At 41.9% G+C, this 21,348-nt stretch overlaps 1 protein-coding gene across 19 annotated transcripts in view; it reads left to right on the forward strand.

Annotated features, from left to right (window-relative positions):
* The window catches only part of LOC136836076 (potassium channel subfamily K member 6-like), a 174,807-nt gene that overhangs the window by 29,413 nt on the left and 124,046 nt on the right, over positions 1 to 21,348 (forward strand). The gene's annotated exons all lie outside the window — the stretch shown is intronic.

Consider the following 21,348-nt stretch of genomic DNA (forward strand, 5'->3'; position numbering starts at 1 on the left):
TTGTTTTTGTGTGGTGGAAATAGTTATTAAAAGCGCCAAGAATACCTGGTGGTTTATTAAAGAGGTTGTCTTATCCCCATCCCCTTTGTAAAAGCTTCAAATTCAAAATCAACACTAGTCCTTTGAGTATAGTCAAACTCACTTATCTTTCAGTTTGCTCTGCATTTGCTCTTCCTCTTTTTTTTTTCAAATGCTGTAGTTTGATAGGAAGGCTTATAAAAGGGTCAAAGATGTCTGGTGATTTGTGAAGAAGTCAACGTATTCTTATCCTCATCTCTGTCTCTTTACCTCTGATCTTCATTTCCAAAAGCAAGATTAATGTCCTACCTTGAGTACTCTTGCTTAGAGGTTTCACTCAAACACACTATTCTGCCAAGTGCCCTTTCCTTTGGATTTCCCTAATTTGTCATATAGTGTGATGGGAAGGTTTATTACCAAGGCCAAGGATCCCTGGTGGTTTATGAAGAGATTGCCTTATCTTGATCCTCTATCTTCTTTTCCAGTCTTTATTTTCAAAACCATCATTATTGTATTTCCTTAAGTTCTTCTGCTGAGGCTACACCCAACCCTGCTATCCAGGTCAGTTTGCTCCTGTTTTTTTTTTTTTATTATATGCACGTTTGTATTATTAAAAGGGCCAAGGATGCCAGATGATTTATGGAGAGGTTGCCTTAGCTTTATCTTCTTTATTTTACCTCGATCGTTTTCAAAACTATCACTACTACCCATCCATAAAATCACGTGCTTGTGGTTACACCCATACACATATCAAGTTCCACATTCCAGGCTTCAAGAAGCCAGTGAATGTTTAATGTGAAGCCATTTATAAGTCAAGGAGGATGGCAGTGCATTGGGAATGAGTGCCATGCTTCTCTTCAGCCCTTTGTGAATGTAGGTGCCATAAGATTCAGGTTAAAAAGGTTCGTGACAAGCATAACTATGCTCCATATATTTCAGTCGAAACTTAAGGTTGTGTCACACTTGTGACTCCAACAGCGTTCAACTCAACATGTTGGCTCATAAAACTCCAAAACTTCTCACACTTGTTAGTAGAGCTATTAGGACAACTTGAACCAAGTGCAGAGCAGACACTTCTTATATATGATTTTAAGTAGAAGAGTTAATGTTCTGTTGTAGAATGTAACAATTCTCGGTATAACTCGTTTTGTGTCCATTATATGACAGCTTTTTAGACTAGTAATAGCAAGGAAATCAGGCTTTGATTGTAGCCTATATTCATGCCCACTAACTTATACAGTTTAGAGAGATCATTCTGTTCTTTTTTTTTTTTTTTAGGACAACACTATTTTAGATCAACCAAAATTACTCATGATAGCATTTATTGAATCATATATCAAAGTGACATTCCAATACTTACAAAGAAATTGCAAATAGCTTTTTTTTTTTTGCTAGTAACGGCAAGTAATAAAAGCATGGAAAAATAATTGAAAATTACTTTTAGTGTGGTAGCTTGCGTTGAATCATCCTATCCAAGTAACTTTCCCATACCTAAAAAGAAAAAAGCGTAGGCCAATCTTTTAGGTTGTCTGTTCACCACGTTTGTGGTTTTCACCCGTTCAGAAAGCGCTGGTCAAGTGCATGAGATCAAATACCCTTCATATCTAGTAATAGCAAGAAATAAAATTTTGAACAAGCTTTCGCTAAGTGTATGTTCATGATTCACGGGAATGGTTAATTATTTTTATTTCTAAGCACACTTGCATCCCAAAGAAATCAATATTGCTTTCTTGAGGTAGCTTTTCATTGAAGTATCCTATTCATGTAATTTCTCATGCCTAAGAAAAATAAAAATGTGGTAGCTAATCTTTTATGGTCTGTATATTTTCAACGTGTTGAGCATAATGGGAGAAATAAATTTTAGAACAACAAAAATACTCGTACCTCTATACAGCAACATATTGGCTAGTTGTCACTTTAATCATAGGTGTGTCGTTGCCTTTAAATAATATTTTTGACTGCTGATTGCCATGACCTAAGAGCTTTTTACGTTGTTTCTGAATCTGGCGTTTAGATAATCATAAATGAGACCTCAGTGAAATCAGCATTTGCTAGGACATGGTATTTGCTGATTTCCCAGGTGCTATAACCAGCATGGCTGTTTATCCAATTTAAACTTCTGATCATGCTCTAATCTCTAGTAGTTAAAACCGAGCAAGCTGTGCATTAAGTCATGCTCCTGTAAGATATATATAAAATCTCAAGCAGATTGGAATGACATTCTTAGTGATTGTTTACATTCCTGTCGGTCACAGTTGCATAAGGACATTAAGCCTGTCATTGTGTAGATTGAAAGATTCCCACAGAGATACAGACCTACATGTTTCATAAATGGAGTATCCAGTGCGCATTGCACACATCAGCTGTGTACTGACTGACAAACAAAGAATGATGCAAGTAGGCTTGGGTATGCTGCCCTGACCTCTCATGTCCTACCACACCATTGTTTCCAGCTGCGATTGCATTCAATTGTGCATATTGTGTTACTGATACAGAGCGTACTGGGAGTCAACCACCACTTGTTTGCTGGTATCTATTGGTGGTTATGTGCAGTTTACACGGGTGCTTTGCAGAGGCTTTTATGTGTTAATTAGAGAATTCTCTTATACTGTGAGTACATCATGTGTTAGCCCCTTTGTTCTTTGTAATGGGCGCCATGGAAGCAAAACCTGAGTTTTGATGATGGGCAGGCAAGAACAAGGCCTGCAAAAAGTTTACGTCCTTGGTGGTAGACCCACATTTGGTATGCATTTCCTGCAGGAAAATGGACATGCGAAGGACTCCACGTGTGTGAGTGTGGGGAATGGTGTACCCCACAGTGACTCTACGATAGCGGAGGAGGAAACAGAAGAACGGCACATCTTCAAGGGAACTGATCTTGAGCCCTTTTTCTCTCTCCCTCTACGCCTCTCCATTCAAGACCACTCTTCAGAGAGTAGCAGACTTCTTAGTGTACCTCAGACGTAGTGTGGTCTTTTGGTAGCAGCAGTTAAAGGATACAGAGCAGGCCTTTTGCAATTGTTCAGATTGAGGGGCTTAAACCTGTCGATATCCTGGAGTATATCAGCACTCATAAGAGGTTTCGAGCAGTCATGCCCCCAAGGGAAGTCGGGGTGCTCAAGTGGGATGTGACTAGGGTGCTGGCATATCTGAGAGGGGCCCCATATGAACCCCTGAAGAGAGCTAAGGATAGAGACCTATTGTTGAAGATGGTTTTTCTTCTGGCCATAGCTTCAGCCAAGAGGGTCAGGGAACTCCACGGCCTGTCCTTCTTGGTCTCCCACTAGGAAGGCTGGGGGACCATGTTCTTTGAGTTTATGTCAGAGTTCATGGCCAAGATGCAGAACCCCACAGTTCCAATCCAAAGGTTCGAGAGGTTCCATCCCATCCTTGCATGACTTTGTAGGAGGAGAGTGGGAGATGTTATTGCACTCAGAGTTGTCAGAAACTACCCATAGAGGACAGAGGCCCAACGGCTAGAGTACAGGTGTCTCTTCATTGGTATGGGCAGGAAGAAAAGGGAGGTTTGAAGAATACCATCTCCTGGTTTAGAGAGGTAATAACCATGGTGTACAATGCTGATCAGGAATGGTTAGGCCTCCAGGGCAAGGTGGTGGACTACAGACCAGCCTCTCCTAAGGGAGAGGCAGATGTCAGTATGGGGAGTGGAGTGCAAACCACAATGGAGGGCCGAAGCTTCTGTTGCACCCACCTGTTAAACCTAGTGGCAGGTAGATCATCCTCCTGCCTAAGGGGTGAGTCACCATTTATGAAAAGCATAGGTTTGTATCACCTTAGGAACAAATAACAAATTTTGAAGTAGTTTGTCATTTTCCTAGATATAAAAACTTTAGCTTAGCATTTTGTATCGGATAAACCCACCTCTCCCAAACTTGTCCAATCAGGATCTATCTTCATTACCTGGTTCACATTTGGACCAGACGCTACAATGGTATGGGTAAGCTGTGAGGGGTCAAGGCAGCATGCCCAGGCCTCCCTTCATTATTCTTTTGTTTGTCAGTGTCAGGACCCTTCTCTAAGGGCTAACAGAACAATGAATTTCAACAGGTGTTCTCCAAAGTTAAAGTCACCATAAATGAGATAACAGTCAGTGTGCAAATATTAACAGAGATGGATACAAATACCAAAAGAAAAATATTATAATATAATATATTTACAAACACAAAGATAGAAATGATTGCTGGAACCACTGCAAATACATCAATATATAAATTACATTCACACAATAAACTATGAATACAACAATTATAATAATTTGAGCAAAACACCCACACTATTAATTAAAACCAAAAGCATACATTCTCAGAAATAAGGGGTCCCGAAAGGAAGGAGAAAATAATGGCCAGATTGAAGCCTAACAATTAACAAAGCTAAGATGCCCTAACAAATACAAAGTGGCCACTAAGAATTTTAATCTCCACAAAAATCCTCATATGAGGAACTGCCTGTTGATCCAATGAGACGTAACGGAGTAAGGCAAGGCGGGAAGGGAATCCCCCACAACACTCCGAGGGCCAAACGCAAATCAAAGAAGCGGGAAGCTATTCCCCGCTATACTTTAAAGCCTGCAGACTAAAGGCCCGACTCCACAAGAAAGGTCCACATCTCTCCAACGTCACCAAAATTAAGTAAAAGACATACCTGCTCACAGCGAGGTTCCCCAGGCAGATACTGGCCCAAGGCTACAGCAAGATGAGGCAGCAGCGTTGTAACTGGATATCGCTGGGAGGGAAAGGCGAATATTTGCAGAATATAGGTGCGAACTTGCTGTAATACAAAATGTCGTATCAACACGAAGGCCAGAGCTAGGCTGCTCAACTAGGGCACAGGGACTTCCAAATACAACTCGGATTTCTACAAGGAAACCAAAAACAGGAATCTTATATAACGTGATAATAGAGCGACATTGCTCTAACACACTCAGGCATTGAGGACCCAAACCTCCTACCTTAAAAATAATACATAGTACACCACCACCATATCTTTAACCCTCCTTTACAATAAACCTTATTATTACCATTAACAGTGTCAAAACTTCAAACAAAACAATCAGCAACATCGAAACAATCGACTATAAACCACAATGACTCAATCCAAGAAAAGCCACTATGACCGTCTTCTCCCTCATGTACCCAAACAAATCATAATAGACAAAAATTCTTAAACAACCAAATTAAGGGAGAATAGATTAAATTCGTGAATCCAGCCACTGAAGGCTTCAAACCCCCATCCGGGAAATAGCATCAGCTAAAACATTGTGGAGGAAAGTCCCATTCCTGGCCAATATGCTCCAATGGGCCAACCTTTTGGTTTTTATTCTACATTAAAATGGCTGATTGGGTAAATCTGTGGAGGAAAGGTAACAAAGCCAAAGTTTCTTTCTCCACAGTGGAATATTTCCTCTGATAGATGAGTTATTTTTTTTGAGAAATAAGCTACCGGATGAGATATCCCCTGCTCTTCCAGTTGCAGTAGCACAGCCCCAACTCCAACATCACTTGCATCCATAGCAAGAGAAAAGGGAATGCTGAAATTGGGGGCTCTCAGCACTGGAAAGCTTAATAACACCTTTTGAGGACTCAAAAAGCATTTTAGTCTTCTCATCCCATACAAATGTTAATCAGCTCAGTGGTTGTTAAACCTGTTTCTTAAGAAGGTTAGTAAGAGGATCTGCAATATCTGAAAAGTTTTAACAAAACGTCTATAGCACCCAATCAAGCCGAGGAATCTCTGGGCATCCCTATGGCAAGAAGGAACCGGCATCCTCTCTACTACCTCTACACTGACTTTCATGGGAGCTACCTTCCCATTACCAACCGTATGTCCTAAGTATACCACTTCTGCCCTAGCAAAATCACATTTACTTAAATTTACCTCTAAACCAGCTTTTCTCAATACCTTAAATAGAGCCTTAATTCGGTTTAGACGAGTTTCCCAATCATCAGAATAAATCATAATGTCATCAATATAAACCATCCAACCTTCCAGCCCATAAACCAAAGAATTCATCAACTTTTGAAAAGTGGTGGCAGCATTCTTTAACCCAAAAGGCATTACACGACATTAGAACAAACCCTGGGGGGTGACAAAGCGGACAAGGGCCTGGCCCGCTTAGACAGGGGTACCTGCCAGTAACTTTTGAGAAGATCAAATTTACTAATATATTTAGCTTGGCCTAAACGATCAATACAGTCCTCCACCCGAGGCAGAGGGAAACTATCTGAACAGGTGACCTCATTCACTTTCTGGTAACCTACACACATCTGGTACCTACCATCAGATTTTTTAACCAATACCAACGGTGAGGACCAAGGACTATTACTCGGTTCTATGAGTTCGTGTCTTAACATATACTCCACTTCCTTGGCCACCACCTCACTTTTTACAGGATTCAACCAGTAGGGGGACTGTTTGACCAGATAAGCATCACCTACTCGTATATCATGCCCTAAAATAGACGTACGACCAGGGACATCAGAAAATAAATCCTTATATTCATACATTAACCTTTTCAATACCTTCCATTTTTCCAAATCCAAATGGGTTACTAAACCATCAAAATTTTTTCAAAGAGTTTTTATTGTCAGAGGGCCAACACTCCTTGTCAACGAAATTACGTTTATCAAAATCGTTATCTAAAAAGGAGGCATTGTCATTATTATCACCCTTTGCGACAGTGGTCACAGGAACCACATTTCCCTTATCCACAAATTTCTTTGGCATATTTATATGGCAGAGTTGATAAGGTTTCCTATGTATGGGGGTCTCCGCCAAATAATTAACTTCATTTAATTTTTTAATTACCCTCCAGGGACCTGAAAATGAAGCCCTTAAGGAATTCCCTGGCAAAGGTAACACCCAGACCTTTTCACCTACTGCAAAACTTCATGGTTTGGATTTTTGATCAAAATAATATTTCATTTTGTTTTGGCTACTCACCAAACTTTTCTCAGCAAACTCCCAAGCTTTCATCAATTTATCCCCAAGACCAGATATGTAATCCAATAAATTAACCTCAGGACTGTCACCTTCCCACACTTCTCTTATGACCTCCAAAGGACCACGAACATTGTGCCCAAACACTAAATTGAAAGGAGACAGACCCAACAACTGACCTGGAGATGAACGAAAAGCCAGACAATATTTCCTCAGCATGGACTTCAAATTTTGGTGGAACCTCTCCAAAACGCCTTGAGTCTCCAGATGATATGGGGACGAGGTAAAATGTTTAATCCCCAATTCTGCCATCTTACTCTTGATCTATTGGCCATTATCACTATGAATTACTTTAGGTAACCCAAACTTAGTAAAGAAACTTATTAGGACATCCACAATCTTTACACTCTTGATAGTACGGAGGAGAATAGCCTCAGGAAAACGGGACATTCTATCCATGGTTGTAAAAATATACTCATTCCCACTCCTAGATCTAGGTAATGGACCAACCACATCAATTATGACTTCCTGGAAAGGTTCTGACACGAAAGGAATTGGGATCAACGGCGCCTTTGGAATCAACTGATTTGGTTTGCCTACCTTTTGACAAATACCACACCCATTGACAAACTTCTGTACGTCTGATTTCAAACCTGGCCACCAAAATAGCCGCAGTCTCCATTTTGAACCGACACTTCCAATACAAAATATAAAGAACCTAAATGGGTGTTAGACCTCTGCCAAGTATCCTCACGGTTAATACTGCACACAGAGAACATCTAAACAGGATCGAAAATCTTGGCTATAAGGTTGCCAAATATGTCAGGACCCTTCTCTTAAGGGCTATCACACATAATATATATACTAGACTATGCAGAAGAACAATGAATTTCAACAGGTGTTCTCCAAAGTTAAAGTCACTATAGGTGAGATAACAGTCAGTGTGCAAATATTAACAGAGATGGATACAAATACCGAAAGTAAAAATATTATAATATATTTACAAACACAATAAATATAGAAATGATTGCCGGAACCACTGCAAATACATCAATATATGAATTACATTCACACAATAAACTATGAATATGATAATAATATTAATAATTTGAGCAAAACACCCACACAGTTAAAGCAACCAGAAACATGCATTCTCAAAAATAAGGGGGTCCCGAAAGAAAGAAAATAACGGCCAGAATGAAGCCTAACAATTAACAAAGCTGAGATGCCCTAACAAATACAAAGTGGCCACTAAGAGTTTTAATCTCCACAAAAATTCTCATATGAGGAACTGCCTGTTGATTCAATGAGACGTAATGTAGTAAGGCAAGGCGGGAAGAGGGTACCCCACAACACCCCGAAGGCCAAACGTGAATCAAAGTAGCAGGAAGGTATTCCCCACTATACTTTAAAGCCTGCAGACTATTGGCCCGACCTCCACACGAAAGGTCCACGTCTCTCCAACGTCACCAAAATTAAGTAAAAGACATATCTGCTCACAGCGAGGTTCCCCAGGCCGATACTGGCCCAAGGCTACAGCAAGATGAGGCAGCAGCGTTGTAACTGGATATCACTGCGAGGGAAAGGCGACTATTTGCAGAATATATAGGTGCGAACTTGCTGTAATCCAAAATGTCGTATCAATACGAAGGCCAGAACTAGACTGATCAACTAGGGCACAGGGACTTCCAAATACAACTCGGATTTCTCCAAGAAAACCAAAAACAGGACTCTGAGAAAAAACAGGCCAAGGATCAAAATAGGAATGGACACTCAAAATAACGTGGAGGAAGAAAACTTAAAAAACCCTGATGGGGATACTAAAATAAATAACAAAATAGGGTAAACTAAAGATAATAAAAAGAAAGAACAAAGTTCTAGCAGCCAGCCAGTACACAGCCAACATGTGCAGTGTGCACTGGATACTCCATTTATGAAAAGCTGCTGTTTGTACACCTAGGAAAAATACAAATTATTTTTAAATTTTGGTAGTTTTGTCATCATTATTAAAAGGCAAATTCCTTGGTTATTGAAAAGGATTTTGACAAAGGAAAAATCTATTTCTGGAGAGGGGCCCGTGTCACCCGGTGAAATAGTCCATTCAGCACTTATTTCTAGGTAATTCCGTTGCTAGATACCAAGCTAAATGAAATGCTGGAGTTACTACCCCAGAGCGAGCTCCACTAGATGGAGTCGTGTATGGAAAAGGAGTGAACACTAAAAACACGGAACCTTATCCTATAGAGATTCCCAATGTCAAAGTCCCACTTGAGAGAGGTGCGATACAAGCCCATGCACTACTCGTAGGACTGTATACAAGGCAACACTAGCCGCATTCCATGTTGCACCCACCTCACTAGAATGAAGTTTATCAAGGGAGGAAGAATGAAAAACAGATGGTCACCGGGTGACCACGGACCCCTCTCCAGAAATAGATTTTCCTTTGTCAAATCAGCTTTTTCTGGATCAGTCCATGTCACCAGTGAAATAATAACAGAGAAATAAATATCATTCTTATGCTATTAAAGACTTAAATAGAAACGTTGAAAACTAGGAGAATTCTACCCTGAACATTAGTAAGGTCACTCTAAGTTCATGTAATGAAAATAAATAATGTAGTGGTCACCGTCTAAGATCATGAGCTTAGAATAGCACCTGAATGAATAGGCTTGTATTAAAAATACTTCCTGCCTAATACAGACCCAATGACAGTGCCCCCTTTTTTTAAAAGGACCTGACAAAGTTGGAGTCCTGTCTAAAAAAGCCTGCAAGGAGAAAACTGGACACAGAAACAGACCTTGTAAAAGGGAGTACTTTCCAAGGTGACCACCCGAAGAGGACCTTCAATTGTAGATAGAAAGTTAGGGTGAGAATTCACAACACTACCCTGATGAGGAAACCAAAATGATTGGTTTCTGCAGACAGGGCAGACATTACAGAAAAACTAACACTAAAAGCTAAGCTGATTAAAAATTTTGGGACTGTAGCAAGGAAAGGTAAGAACAAGATGATTGTTGGTTACGAAGCTAACTCGATACATTACTCAAAGACCAGGAAGCGAATGTGGGCCAGTGCTGTTCTTAGACAGAACACAGACCTTAGGGATGAAAGTTAAGAGCCTGTGAGTCTGTTCCAACAAAACACTCTCCCGAGCCAATGTAGCGCATCAGTACTATGGCTTCGAAAACTATGTGAAGGTGCTGGTTACTTAACTGCAGGACCATACTGCAGTAGAGTAGGATCCCTTAACTGATTTCAGGAAAACAGTAATAACAGGACCAATATCAGTTTCTCTAAACTGGAAGATTCTAAAGACCACAAAGCCAGGACATCAGAGTTTGAGGGGGCTGGCGTGGCTGAGTTTATACCAGACAGGGACAGCTTGATAGTTTAATGGCTGGTGGGTTGCAAACAGACCTACTTCAGGCTCAGGAAAGGTCTAGGAACTACCTGGACCGGCTTCCTCTAAGGACTATTCCGACACCAGGGGAGGCTGGATAGGAAAAAGCGACCTATGGACCCCTACGAGAAGGAGTGGTGACAAGAAACACCTGCGTCTGTTGGTTATGGAAAGAATGAACCATAACCTGAACAAACAATTCAGTCCAAACCACTTGTTTACAGCGCACTATTGCTGTTTGTTCAGAACCAGCCTAAAAGGAAACCTCTTGGGGAAGAAGTTTCCCAGACAGGAAAGACTGTCACCGCCCTCCAAAGCGTTGATATGGAACTGCGGGAACGTGACCGACTAAGTACCATGTGCTTCATTGGGCCAAAAAATATCCACCTCCACCCGCCCAGAGGGTGACGGTGTGGAATACTGGGCCGGAGGAAGCTGGAGAGGACAACCGATAAGCACTTGATAGTTGTGCAAGGCCGGAGGCCACTATTCAAGCAGAGGAGGAATCAGGAGACACGTCCTGACTCCGCCATACCCGATCATAAACTCAGCTTTGACTTCAGAGGAACCGTCATGAAGCAAACTGGAGAAGAACAAGAACCTTTTCTTGGGCACGGCCCGGAGTATGCTTGAGTTGATGAAATGATAGGACGTCCTTGCTATCTCTTTTTCCGCTTCACTGGATTCATAACTATGAGGCTGCCCTCCTGGATCAGGTGGGATTCCTTCCTGGTTACCAGAAGCCCAAAGACTCTGAAAACCGATTATAATGACCGGCGCCGTCAGGCAATTTCCTGACGCTGGGTGCCCAAATGAGCCAGGCAACTAGACCAAGCTGGCGGCCTCCTAATACGGAACTGTTGAACTACGGTATTGTTCAAACTGGCAAAAACTCTGGAGCCACATTGAGGAGGGCATGAACCTGAAGGGTACGCCTGCTCCCGAGTCTGAATCCCAAGAGGATAGGACGCTCTGCAAACCAAGATGTGAAAGGAGGCGTGGAAGGTCTATAGAGGTGGTTACGGCTCCACGGCACAGTAGGATCCGAACCCCACAAGACTGTAAGCAACCAAGACTTGCCGCATGAATAAGGAAAACAAGCGGGACACGCCGGGAAAAATTTCCAGTGGAAGGGGTGCTTCCTTGGCAGACTGAAAAAGCCTGACAGGTCATTCACAAAGCCCCCAGAACTCTGGCTGGAGGCTGATTGAATCTGATTGGGGGACACAGTCCAGCTCCACCCAGGCCCTGATAACTATACTCTGGGCCAGGAACTGAAGTTTCCAGTGGCCCGAAAATGGTACAGCCTCCCACCTGAAATACTACAGGGAGGAGAGCGGTGCCTCCACGTGAAGCCTGCCTTCCCAATTTCTCGAGAGGAGTAGGATCTTCCTGCTCTATGATAACCCGAGGTCAGAGCCTCTGGCCAAATGTCTAGTGAAAATTCTTTTCCTTAGGTTTCATGAAACAAAGAAAACTCTCGGCGGAGCACGTGGGAGCAGAGGAACAGAGGGTGTTACAAAGGGGATGATGTGTTGGCTGAACCCACACATCGAGGTGGAGCTGGGAGTGAGAGCTGACAGCTGTCTGGGGCAGGAACCTGAAAGAGCCTGCCACCGCCTGAGCAGGGGGCTCTTGAACAACATGAACTTCTTGCTGGACTTGGGACGGGTCGGCAAGGTCAGACCCGTTCTGCTCATGGGGTAGACACCCATGAAGCGGAGGCTCTGGGTAACATTAGTAGCCCCAGGCGGGCGTAACAACGCCCACCTGGGGAAAAGATTAATTCTCCAGGTGAAACTGTTCATAAAAGATTTTTCAGCTCAAGGCAGGTTACGGGCAAACCTGAAGAACCCCTGTTTCAGCTTCCGAAAATTGACTCGGAAGCAAGGGGGCTGTCGCTGAATAAATTAGCGTAGTCGAGTTGAAGATTCTGTGAATGTCTGTGATATCTGTCTCCGGAAATGCCTCAACGATACATTTTCAAAACAAAGCCTGTTGATAAGAGGCTATTCATTCGAACAAGGGTAAACAGGGCTCTCAAGAAGGTACGGTAAACCCCACAGCTGGCGGCGAACTTGGAATTCTCCGCCCTGCCACTCCGTTAGAGTTCTCAGGGACGATGTGTCAGCCCCTAGCTGAGGAGCTCACTTATGGATCTGCCAAGACAGATGCCATGCTCGTTCTGACAGTCTGGTAAAACCGGATGAAGGATACCCAGGCCGGGAAGGGAAAAATGCCCTTCCACCAACCTCCTGTGCCCCCACCCGACAGGAGAGGGTGCCTTCATGCTAGGAAGCATAAAAAGGGAAAGCGCCAAGATTCCCAGACTGGAGGGGAAAGAGGTGGAGGTGTCGAACGATAGAATTCGGAACAGGCAGGACTTAACAGGTGATCCATGACAATGAGTCTTGAGATTAATCTCTTTGAGATTTAAGCTCCTGGGAAAGGAGCCGCGGACCATGGGTAGATAGTTAGTTTAATAGGTTGACAAGGACCCTCCGTCGAGCTCCTTATAAGGAGACCCGTAAAAGATTTTCAACAAAGGAAGGAGGGTAACCGCCTTGCTTTGCAGGCGTGTCCCTTTCAGAAGACAGGCCAAACTCATAGATGGCACGGATTAGAGATCGAGACGTCGAGGGCCCGGCTGGTCTTCTTAGTTTAAAGGGTCTTCTTTTTGTCTTTTTTTTTACTTTTTTTGGCTTCACCTTAAGGACGGTAGACCAGGAACCGTCGAAATGGAGAAGGCTAACGAATCCCCTAAAGGGAAAAGTTTGCCTCACTAATTCCGAGCTAAAGCGGAAAAAGGTTTGCCTCAATTATTCCCGCACTGCTCGCTCCGGGACGATGTTCACAGGTCGAAGCGGACAGAGGCGCAGCGTCTTCGAAAACTCTCAGTAAACAATTAACAGGAAAGCGAAGAGTTACGAGACTTGCGGCGGCCTCAGGAGGGGGAAAAATTAGGACTAGACACCGGAGAACAACTATTAATAAAGTTATATAAGGCGGTGTGGCGAAGGAAAAACGATAGGTGGCCTATAAAACCTACCAATTTACTGAGAATCTCGCCCGGAAGCGGAGTTTGGCGGAGGAAATGCGATAAGCGTATATGAAACCTACTGATCCACGAGAAGTCTCGCCGGGGCCCAAGCACCGAAAGATTAACTATTAATAAGCCAAGAAGGCGGAGAACCGATAGGTTTATATGAAACCTACAGTGCCGAGAACCCCGCCGGAGACGGAGTTTGGCGGAGTGAAATCGATAGGCGTATATGTGAAACCTACCGATTTATCGCCGAAAGCGACTATTAATAAGCCACATGGCGGAGCTTGTGGAGGTAAAACCGACGGAGGTGTATATGAAACCTCTCTGCAGTTCATCAGGTAGCCTGCTGGGAGGCATAGCCTTCGCCAATCTGCGAATGCCAAGCGACCTAATAAGCCAAAGGAGCGGCGTTTGGCGGAGATAAAACCGACTGGTGTAAATAAAACCCTACAGTTCATCCATAGCCTGCTTGGAGAGAGCATGGCGTGCTTACAACCTTCGAGTCAAGAATAAGTCACATGAGGCGGAGTTTGGGCGGAACGAATCGACAGGTATATATAAAACCCTACGGGTTTCATCGAAATCGCTCGGGGAAACATAAAAACAACTTCATAACCTTCCGTGCCAAACTATAAATCCAAAAACAGACTGCGCTTTTCGGAATGGGAGCTAAAAGACTCCGTGGCCGCTGGTTTGTTGCAGGATAGCCGGAGCATTCTGCATGACAAAAAAACCAGCCGAAGCGTATGAGAAAAAGGAGCATGCTGGAACGGATGCCGGGCAAATCTGCAGTAAAGCCACTAGCCTAGTCAGACCAGGAAACCCCCGGAGAAACCGGAGAAAACCGGGCTAACAGGACAAAACTCATAAACATAAAAACAAGTCAACGGAACATTCCGAAGCGATCATGTTTGAACAAAATGTGGGGAAGGTTATGAACTGTTGAGTAGAGCGCCTCGAGGCCAAGAGAAAAACCCGGAAGGATATCTGAACAAATGATAGCGGTGGGGGGGAATAAACGCCGACAAGCTAAACACTAAACCGCTGTAGCAGTAAGCAAGGAGGCGCCCAACAAGATAACGAACACCGAACAGGTAGTAGCAAAAGGAGGAGCGCGAAAAGTAAATAAAGCAGAAGACAGTTAGGTGAAATATGCTAACTGGCCTCGTATGAAGATCCCAACAGTGAGGTGCGAACATGTAGGAAGCACCACTGAAGGAAATAGTCGGCGTAAAAGGAAGGGGGAAGGATAGGCCAGGAGGTTGGTAACCCAGAAAGCAGCGACCAGGGGTGGGACAGCACTCCCGAGCCAGAGATTCTCATAGAATCCTCGCTATGTAGCTGTGTTGTCGACAAGGCCCGGAAGAAAAGGAGAGGAAGAGGCAAAACCTCTCTGACCCAGGAAAGCAATGAAGATAAAGGAGTGAACAGGAGGGGGAGAGCACTCCCGGTCTGCCTCAGGTCAGGTGGAGTGCCAACTCAGACACACCGAAGGACAATCAATCAATGCAGAGGAGGATGTAGGCTACAACATAAAAATAAGATAAATTGCTCTCAAGCCTTGGAAAGTTAACAAACCTTGAAAACCAAGGGAGAGAGAGAGAGCAAATAAAAAGGGAGAGAAAGGGGACTCGATACCACAAAATAACATATATAGTCGGTAAAGAAGTGTGAACAGGAGTGGGGAGAGCACTCCCGGTCACCACCTGATAACAACAAGAAGGATTGAACTAGGACAGGCAAACGATGGTAAGCCCTCGCTATTCAGCTTAGCAGCCAAGACATTAGCCTAAGTGAAAAGCCAGAAACAAGGAGGAGAGAAGGGGTGGACATAAACGACAATATATCAAGCAAAACCAAACAAAGGAAGCACCAGACATAAACACATGTACAGAACAAGATCACCCGACATGAAACTCATACGTACAGATCGAGATCGTCCCTCATAACGTTTTTCCCCGAAGAGGAAAAGTGTTACAGCCAACCCCTAAGCTAACCTAACTGAAGGGGCGATGCTAAAGGGAAGGAAGCCTAGGAGAGAATAAAAAAGCTAACCAATAACTCAAAAAAATCATAATAAAACAAAAAATTGTCTATAAGGTACATGTAGGAGGATAGGAAGGCCCAACAACATGGACGTGAAGGGACATGACCTCAGACCTCAGTTAAATGAAAGTACCCCAAAATTAACAAAATTCAAAAGCATCCAACTGAAGTCAAAAAATTAAATGTACCAATGAAAATCATGTTCCCTTACACTTAGAAAGTGAGTCTAAAACAAGGCAAAGTAGGCCAAAATAAGCAAATAGGCCCGAGAACCACGGTAGCCTAAACAGCAAGACAGGACTTGACCAAGAAGGAACACAAAATTCACAAAATAAACAAATTATAAAAACAAAAGTAAAAACAAGTAAAAACCGTAACAGTACCAATGAAAATAAGATCCCCAAAGGCTAAGAGGAAGTGAGGACAAAAATAAAGCATAATGAGGCCCATGATAATGCGAATGGGCTCGGGGAAACGTAGCCTAAGCGCTCAACAACACTTCCATAATGAACCATGATAAAAGTAAATGGGCCCAGTGGAGTGGCTCATAGCCTAAACGCTAAACATCACTCCCGTAATAAAATCACTCCATGTGAAGCCATGATAAAAAAGCGAATGGGCCGAGGGTAGGCAAATAACCCTAAGCGCTAAACAGCACTTCTCGTAGTAAATGGGTACAGAACAAACAAAAAATAATCAAACCCACTAAAAGGTAGGGATCATTAATGAAAAATATCCCAAATAAAGGGATACAAATAAAAAACACAAAACAAACATGCCGACCAAGACCAAGAGGTCAGAGAACGACGTGAGGGAGAGATCGAGGCGGGGCGTTATAAATCCTTTAATTATTAAACTAAAAAGGAAAATAAAGAGCCTCAATGGCCTAAAAAACAATAAAACACTGGTACTCAAGTAATTGAAGAAGAACCTTGCGAAGGATGCCATAAAAAATCCAAAATAGAGCACAAAATAAGGATCACAACAGAGTACGTGTGAGCAAAACGTGCTAAAATGGAATGCGGCTAGTGTTGCCTTGTATACAGTCCAAAGAAGTAGTGCATGGGCTTGCATCGGCACCTCTCTCGTTGGGACTTTTGACATTGGGAATCTCTATAGGATAAGGGTTCCGTGTTTTGTAGTTCACCCTTTTTTCCATACCACGACTCCATCTAAGTGGAGCTCGCTCTGAGGTAATAACTCCAGCATTTCATTTAACTTTCTCTGGTATCTAGCAACGGAATTACCTAGAAATAAGTGCTGAATGGACTATTTCACCAGGAGTGACAGGACCTGATCCAGAAATTGATATATTAAAGATGGAACTGGTTCACTGATTATTATAGATGTGTTTACTTTAAGAAAGTAATAGGCTTATCATCTTTTGAAAAGAATAGATTTGATATGATGGAATAACTATGCTTATGTACGAGACATGAGTATAAATTTTGTAATGCAGCTGAAAGTGACTGCAATGCTGTTATAAAAGATACTGTTTCAGGAAAAACCTAACAGTATAGATAGCTACTCTCAGATCTGTACTTTCTGATGTTGAATCAACATTGTCCCAAATTACATCTCCAATATTTTTTAACGTCTTTAACCTAACCATCTAAATACCTGTGCAGAAAATAAGCATCCACACCTGTTCCAAAGGTCATGGGTGCTTCTAGTCTTCTTCCAATTTTCAGTGTGCAGAAGTGTGTAGATTCATGTCACGAAGTCTGTACAATTTATATCGTCTTTAGTGCTACTTTTGACACTGTTAGTCAAGAGGCCCTGATTTTCAAACTCTTTTTGATAGGAGTTAAGAGAGCATTTCGTAATAATACTGAATTTTCAACATGTAGATTACACACAGCATGAGTTGATGGGCATTACAGTAAATACTGGAATGTAATCGTTGTTGTTCTTCAGGGTAGTGTTCTTGGCCAACCACAACTCATATACATCATCATCATCCAGGTGCCATATCCCCAAGGACGTCGACAATCATGGCTCTTCACTCTCTCTATTTCTGGCTCTCTGCAGCAACTGAGCTGCAGACATTCTTCCTCAGTCATTCTCACCAATCCATCCATATATTTTTTTGTCTAGGTCTTCCTCTTGGCGACTTCCATTGATTTTACCAGTGAGGAGAGATGTTCTAGTTCTTGTCTTCTCACTATGTGACCCTAAACCGCATTTGTCTACCTCTCACTGAAGCCAAAGTTCTCTCTCAATGCCTACTCTCTCTAATACCTGCTCATTAGTTTTCCTTTCTGTCCATGATATTTTCAGCATCCTTCTCCAAAACCACATTTCTGCAGCCTGTAACCTCTCCTCATCTGCCTTCCTCAAGGTCAAGTTTCACAGCCATACAACAATACAGACCAAAACAAAAACATTTCACAAATCTTCTCCTAAGATTCATCGATATTTTGAGTTGTTGACTAATCTCTTTATCTTACCAAATGCATCTTTGCCATGGATATTCTCTTCCCTGATCTCTTTTTCGCATTTTCCATCACTTTGTGACAGTGCATCTAAATAATTAAAACTATCGGTTTTTGTTTAACTGTTTCAGCATTAATTCTTATATCTGTTCTTGGGGATTTCATCTTTGGAGATAACCATAACTTCTGTTTTCTTAATATTTATTGACAGACCTCTTTCTCTGCTTGACTCATGTAAGTACTGACTAAAGCTTAAGTTTATCATGAGAGTCTGCAACAAGTGCTGTATCATCAGCATATCTGATATTATTAATATTGACTCTTCAAACTTAATTCCTTCCATATCTCTGAGATCTCTCATTATCATTTCACTATATAAATTGAAGAGATCAGGTGATAACACACACCCTGTCTTACACCTCTCTTGATGTGCCGAGTCTCTGATTCGTCATTTTCTACTTTCACTGATGCCTCTTGATTCCAATATAAATTCTTTATCAATCTTAGATCTTTCCATCGATATTTATCTGTTCCAATATCCTATAAGGTCTACATGTCTAACCGATCAAAAGCCTTTTCATAGTCAACAAAACAAATATATAGATCTTTTTTCCACTTCTATTGCTCTCTCCATCAACATTCTCAAAATAAAAATTGCATTTCTTGTCCCTTTATCTCTCATAAAACCACACTGTTCATTTACCAATCTCTGGGAGTATCTTGGCTTATTCTATTCAAAACAATCCTTAATATTATTTTTTGTGATCTGACTCATGATACTGATAGTCCGGTGTTTATTACTCAAGTGTTCTGGTATTTTTGGCATTGTGATAAATGTTGATTTGTACATCTGTATTGCAGGCTCTCCATCTTCATATATTCCTTCCTATTTCCATTAATATATCAATGATGTATTCTCCCAGACTACCAACATCTCTGCTGCTATTCCATCATCACCTGTTGCTTTATCGCTTTTCATTTGTTTTAAAGATGCCTCTATCTCTGATCTGATTATACTTGGTCCTTCTCCGTTGTCATTGAAGTCTAGATGTTCTATTCTATCATCATCAAACAATTCTCAATATATTCCGTCCATCTTTCAATATTTTCTTTTGACTCCCATTACTATGGTTCCATCCCTTTTTGATACAGTGCTGATACTTCTCTTCTTCTTAAAAAGTAATTTCTTTCACCTTATCATACTTTCTCCGTTCATCCCTTTTATCCAAATCTTACTACCTCCTCACAAATCTCATCCATCCATTTCTCCTTTGCCTTGTGCATTCCCTCTTAATAGTTCTATCAGAGCTCTATATCTGTCTTCATTTTACCTTCTGTAGCCTTCTTTCATCCATCATTATCAAGATATCTTCTGTCATCCATTCTCTCCGAACTCTCCCTTTCTGTTGATGGTATTATTTCATTACCTTCTCTTCTATTGCATTTTCCATATTTTGCCACTTTTTGCTGAGGATGTTGGAGCACTGGGCCTTCACTCCTTAAACTGGTCATATCTATTTCTTACAATATATTATATTGGTTTTCATTTCCTCTGTTTTCAATAATTTCAGTTGCCTCTTTTGATTTGATGTACTCTTCCTCTGATTTTTTCCAACTTCACCATCACTGTTGCTACAACTGGTATGGTCACTATTACAATCAGCTCCTGGGTGGTTTTCACTTGCTTGACAGAGTTCTAAATCTTTTATTGATGGTTAGAAGTCTGTTTGGTTTCTAACTCTGTCACCAGGGCTTTTCCATGTCAGAATGTCTTGGGTGGTGCTTAAACCAGGTGTTTTGATATAATCTGTTTTCTCTCTCTAAGCACCAGTCCACACAAATCTGTTTCCTCTCTCATTTCTTCTACCTAATCTAAAAGGCCCAACAATATCTGCTGTTCTTCCTTGTCCCACCTTCGCATTAGGTCTAACCATAATACTTCATGCTCTTTGCTCTCTTTGCCTGATTTAACTCTAGATAAAATTGATCAACATCCTCTTCATCATGTTCAGATGTAGGTGCATATACTTGTATTATGCATATATTGAATAGTTAATGGCTTTTATCTTGCTGTAAAAAATCCTGTCAGATACAACCCAATAGCCTATCAAACATGGTTCACAGATTTGTGTAGAATCACACCAACACCTCTCTCAGCACTCTGGCCTCCCGAGTATATGAAGGTTCCTCCCTGTTGAAGTTGGGAGAACATCCCACTCCTGTATCTAACCTCCACTAAGCCCCTAATACTTGTGCTTCACATTCTTTCCATTTCTCTCTCTACATTCATTTTTTCCAGCCTGATATAATGTTCTAACATTCAGAAGTAGCTATCCTTATTTTCCTTGTTTTTCTGTTGTCTTTGGGTTGTTATTACATTTCTTTCTTTTTCTTTTGGGCGAAAGTAACAGTGGATCCAAATGCCACCTGCGCCACATGACTAGTTTGACGGGCCGAGACAACCACATCATCCATTCTGACATAGTACCCACTAACGCCGTTCATCTGTAATCTTCTTTTTGTGACATGCCATGATTATTCTTGGAGGTTATACATGGTGAGGTCTCCGTTCTCTTCCATGCTAATGGTTATAAGCCATGAGCCTAGCCTTTACCTAAAAGGTTGACCATACAAGGCAGTAGGGTTTTAAATTGGGGTTTTCCTTCTCCTTAGCCTTTAACTAAAAGTTTATCCACAAGGCAGTGGAGCTGTACCCTAGCAGGGAGGTTTACAGGTACTACACCTTTCCCAAGGGTGACCTGGAGGTAGTTGCAATTCAGGTAACCTCATTATGTCCTTTAGCAAAAGCTTTGCAACTGGATATAGTTTAGCCTCATATCCACATATACACGTGTGGTTTATCATAGAAAACAAGCTGGTTAGAAATGCACATGATGCTACTCGATTTCCATCAGTCCCATCAGTAGCAGACTCTGGGTTGTTGATTACCATTATAAAGATTTGGATGAAATCAGTGCAAAGTACAAATTATGGGAAATAAAGATTAGCCTTACAAAAACACACGAATATGAGTTTTAGTAGGTCTTGACATTGGCTTCTCCCCCTCCTCCCCCCACCCTTAAGATTGTCATTGATGCTTAAACTACTGTTCTTGCAACTCATTTAAAGTTGTAGTGTCATTCTTAATTGCAAAATCGCTTTTCAGAAACGTCACCGTTCTGAGGAGCTGTCTCCAAAAGGAGACCTGTTTTTGTGAGGAAGTATAGTAGCTGACTATAACTGGTTCACTTAAGGTAGATTCTTGGGCCTTACAAGTCGTTTGTTTGGCGGCCTCTGATTGGCTGGTACCGGGAGGTAGGCGGCTCGCTCGCTGTATCATTTTTACGTCTGTAGCTCAGTATGTTTATATTTATTCATTTATCTCACGTTTTGCACAAGATAGGAAAGTTTTGGTCATACCATAGGATTCTGTAGGGAAGTTTTGG

The sequence above is a fragment of the Macrobrachium rosenbergii genome, chromosome 56 (assembly GCF_040412425.1).
Source record: "Macrobrachium rosenbergii isolate ZJJX-2024 chromosome 56, ASM4041242v1, whole genome shotgun sequence".
In the NCBI taxonomy this organism is placed as follows: domain Eukaryota; kingdom Metazoa; phylum Arthropoda; class Malacostraca; order Decapoda; family Palaemonidae; genus Macrobrachium; species Macrobrachium rosenbergii.